This window comes from Hipposideros armiger, unplaced genomic scaffold (assembly GCF_001890085.2).
Source record: "Hipposideros armiger isolate ML-2016 unplaced genomic scaffold, ASM189008v1 scaffold_76, whole genome shotgun sequence".
Classification (NCBI taxonomy): Eukaryota; Metazoa; Chordata; class Mammalia; order Chiroptera; family Hipposideridae; genus Hipposideros; species Hipposideros armiger.
This window is the reverse complement of record NW_017731426.1, coordinates 3,167,707-3,172,338: the sequence shown is the minus strand read 5'-3', so window position 1 is coordinate 3,172,338 and position 4,632 is coordinate 3,167,707. Positions and strand designations below refer to the sequence as shown.

The window sequence follows — 4,632 nt, the reverse complement described above, 5'->3', positions numbered from 1 at the left end:
CACAGCAAAAACCCTAGGGTACTAGAGCGAGGCAATTCCTTCTGTAGCAGTGAATTATGCAATATTTGGGGAAAAAAATAATTCCTGTATGATATTGGTTTCTAATAGAGGCCTAACGCCCAATCTCGGAACACCAATTGACCATGGGACTAGAACTATATATTATCTAATCCATGGAGTCATATGCTTGGGTAAAAAGAGAAGCAATTTATTATGAATGTACCATTCAGGATTGGGCCTGAAAAGGTCCAAATGAGATTCAGCTGGCCGTTTGAGACCACGGACTTTCCATCCTAGAACCATGGTCCAGTTTGTCTGGAACCTCACAGAGAAGGCTCCAGCGCTGGTAAACACTGCTGTAACTTACTTGAAACCTCAGTTGGCCACATTTTGGCAATATTAAGCTGGTTAAGCTGGTTCCTCCAGCTCCTACTGAGATCCTAACGGCTATTCAGAGCTTGAAAACAATAGTCAATGGTGCTCAAACTGGAAGTTTCAAACAGCTCACAGTTAAAGATGTGATGCTGAATGGTTTGGCCACTGAGGTGTGGATGTGGTTTTATGTTGGTGAGATCACAGGCAAGCACGACATCATTGGCTATAATGTTTGAAGACCAATCGTTAACATCCGTTTCTTTTGGGTTTATTATTTGAATGTGCTTGGACCATGTGTGATCAGACTGGTATTTGAATAAAATGTGTCAAAGTCAATATTTTCTGTATCAATCACTGCATGGAATGTCACATTTTCTCTTGATATTAAGTTGGATTGTTGTTTGCTTTATTAATATTAATATAGCTCTAAATGCATGTCTTTGCTTAATCTGAAATTGGAAAGGATAAATGTGAATAGACTAACTGGTTACATATATTTATGAGGATAGCATTTTAATTTGAAGATTAGAAATACTGTATTTTATTTCCAGAAAAGTTCGGGGAAAGGCCTTCAGAAAACTAGAACTTGCTACAGTAGGTGAAATAGTAATACCACCTACCAAAGTTACATAATGTCAGTAGTATAAAGAATAAAATTTGGATGGTTTCTCTTTGCTAAAATCAGAGCAAGATCTTTGACAACATCTACGTCTGTAAATGTTGGGATAGTGGCTGGTATTCCTTGTGTCTTTATAACACCTTTAATGCCAGGACAGAGTGAAGGAGAGCCATGACTACATTTTTATTCTAATTTTAATACGTGTATTATTAACGAACCTGGTTTTATGATTTTTAGAACCTATCTTTGCAAAAATAAAACACCCTATGGATATTTAAACAGGGTTATAACTCAGTATCATCCATGGGTCTAAAAAGCATATTATGTCCTGAAATAAATAGAAGTGATTAGTTATCAAAAAAAAAAATCCCACTGACACAAGTAACATAACCAGGTGGCTAAATGCCTAAATCATCTGTGTGGTACCAATACCACTCCCACAAGTCATAGCTATGGCATCATGAGCTTCCTTATAACTAAATGAGAAAGGAGACAGTTGAGGTCTGACTCACAGATAACTCAGTGTGATTTGTTCATGTTAGATTTACTGAATAATTGTGACACTCTAGGCTCACTTAGGGGTGGCTCTAAGGGACATGGTGAGGGGAATAGATCTTCAACGATAGCATTTCAAAGTTTACTTTCCATGGAAAGGTAAGTGGACTCAGTTTGGGGCTCCTGGGCAGAGTGAATGGTTTGGCTAGTTACTAGGACTCAGAAGGAAGATAAGAGACAATAAAATCTTAGATGGTGCATGAGACCGGATAAAGGGAATGGGCACAAAGTGTTCATTTGTTTGTGTCTCATGATAATGCCCACCATGGAGTATTTATCTCAGAAGTGGCACTCAGTAACCAAATAGATAGGAAGACTTGTCCTGTGATGTCAGCTACCCTCTTTTTTTAGCAACCCCAGTGCCAGCAGAATGGGACCATGAGCAGGTGAACACAGTGGCCCAGATATAGCTGTGCAGACTCAGTTGCAGGGCTCCCTTTATCTAAAGTTTATCTAGCTATGGCCAACTAGTCAGGAGCAGAGAACATGATGGAGGCCACATTATGACATCATCCTTCAGGGACCAGTCAGACACTTGATGGTAGATTGGTTTTATCAGACTCAATCCCCTAGAAGGAGCAGAAATTCATCCTTTCAGAACCGACACCTTCTCTGCACATGTGTTTGCTTTCTCTGCCTCTAGGGCCACCACTAACATCATCATCATCCTAGGGCTTACACAACATCAGATATATATTTTCATGGTTTCTCACATTTTTAGCTCAGTTTTATGATTAGGAGATTGAAGAGTGGGCACATAAACACGCAACTTAGATGTCTTAACAGATATCTCTTCATCTAAGAGCAGAATCATTAAATGGTCAGAGGCCCCATGAAGACAGAAGTTAGGTATAAACCCTTTGGATTGGCGTGCTGTCCTGTAGTATGTGGTATATGCACTAAATCAATGTCTGATATGTGGTGCTGTCTCTGGTAGCTAGAATATGTGGGTTCCAGACCCAAGGGGTAAAAGTAGGATTGATTCATCTCATCAGCCTTTTCAGGGACTCACTTGTGGAATGTATGCTTCCCATCTCCACAAACATAAGTTCTATTGGATTAATGACCTTGATTTCGGGAAAGGGACTGTTTTTGCCAGAGGACAGAGTGCAATTACTTACTGCATTCTACTTTAACTTGAAATGACAGCTACTATTTGGTCACTTGGGCTGCCCATGTCATTGCAGCAGCCAACGTGGGGAATTACTGTGCTGGGAGAGGTAATTGACTCTAATTTCTATGAGTGCTGGTATTGGTGCTATACATGGGAACAGAGAGGAGTATATGTAGAAATATTCATTGGGGGTGAATATTTATGTTTCTGTGACAAAGGATAATGTGAATGGGAAATTATAATAAATGTTGCCCTCCAAAGGAAAGGCAATTAAGGGCTCAGATTTCTCAGGGATGAAAATCAGGGTCATCCCAGCAGACACAAAAACTAAGCCAGCCAAAGAATTGGCTAAGAGTGAGGGAAATGAATAGAATGAATAGTAAAGAAGGGAGATAATAAATACCAATTATGACCTTGGTACTGGATGCAACATTGAAGATTGGAGTTTGTTCCAGTAACTCCTAGAATTAAGCCTTTTCACAGGTTAATGTTAATCATGACCTTGAAGAGGACTCTGTGACAGGTTGTATTTAACAGAGGGTATGGTGCACCTGAGTGGTTCAAGTGATGGGCTGTATTGGCCATTTCATATCCTCTCAGCCCATCTCTTAGTCCAACTACTGCTGTACTGACTAGTTTAATTAAGTGTTTCAACAAGCTTTACCCTGGTTTAGCCATATGGTACCTCATTTTGGGTCTACTCATTTTGGGTCTAGACTGTGTAACTCTTACTTCCTGCCATAGGACTTCTTGGCACAATGGTGTGGGATACTCACAAGACTATATTTGGTCCTAATGTATTCACAACCAGAAGTGCATTACTTAAGTTCCAACCTTAATGGGGATGGAGACGGATGGATGAACGCTTCCCCTATTGCCCCCAAGACATCAATTCTCAAGTATATTTTATAAGGCCCCCTAGAAGAGCCTGTGAGACTGAACAATGGTTACTTTTGTGGCAGCTTACCGATAACACATTTTCCTATCTTTCTTTCTTTCTTTCTTTCTTTCTTTCTTTCTTTCTTTCTTTCTTTCTTTCTTTCTTTTCTTTCTTTCTTTCTTTCTTTCTTTCTTTCTTTCTTTCTTTATTATTAGGTTCAGGTCTACAAAACAACATAATGATTAGACATTTTCACAACTCACCAAGTGATAACCCCAATAGGTCTACTATAGTACTCCTCTGACATTGTACATAGCTAGTACAATACCATTGACTATATTCCCTATGCTGTTACTTTGCATCCTGTGGCTACATATTTTTTTTAGTTATAGTTGACATTCAATATTATTTTATATTAGTTTCAGGTGTACAGCATAGTGGTTAGGCATTTATAAAATTTATGATGTGATCCCCCCCAATAAGTTGAATAACACATTTTCAAATTGTTTTTTCCTCTTTCCATATTCAAAATCATGTCCCCTCATGCTTGTTCTCTGATTATATTTCCAAATAAAATAATCTATCTTTGTATAGGCCTTGATCTCCAGTTCCGTTTTGGGGGGAAACCTAGATTAAAACAAGACTTAAAAAAGCTTTTGGAGGAAAATTTTATTTGGAGACTCTCTAGAAACATGAAATGAAGGGGCAGTTGGGTTCTGTCTATCCGTTTCTTGAGCTTGGATAAACAACTGGCTGTGTCAATGGAAAACAGGCAATGTTGCCAGGGGAGCTACTTGTTTGGATTGGAGAGATTAACAGTTTAATCTTAGATTGTGGAATTGAATATAGAATTCACCCAAAAAGTGTGTGGCATTGCAAGCCTGGATTTAAAGTGAAAGAATGGAATTGGATAACAGTCAAAGCTGTGCAAAATAATGAGCTTATCATACTGAATAGATAACAGCAATTTACTAAATGAGACAGCAGTATTTGGGGAACATGATTAGACCAAATTTCTTCGTTAATAAACTGAACTCCCTGAATGTGAAACTAGAGAAAAAGTTGTTCTGAAAGTCATTCTTCACTTTC

The 4,632-nt window shown here is 38.6% G+C and overlaps 1 pseudogene; it reads left to right on the top strand.

Annotated features, from left to right (window-relative positions):
* Positions 1-301: 301 nt before the first annotated feature.
* Positions 302-611, top strand: LOC109383140 (ATP synthase subunit g, mitochondrial pseudogene; annotated as a pseudogene).
* The last annotated feature ends 4,021 nt before the right edge of the window (positions 612-4,632 follow it).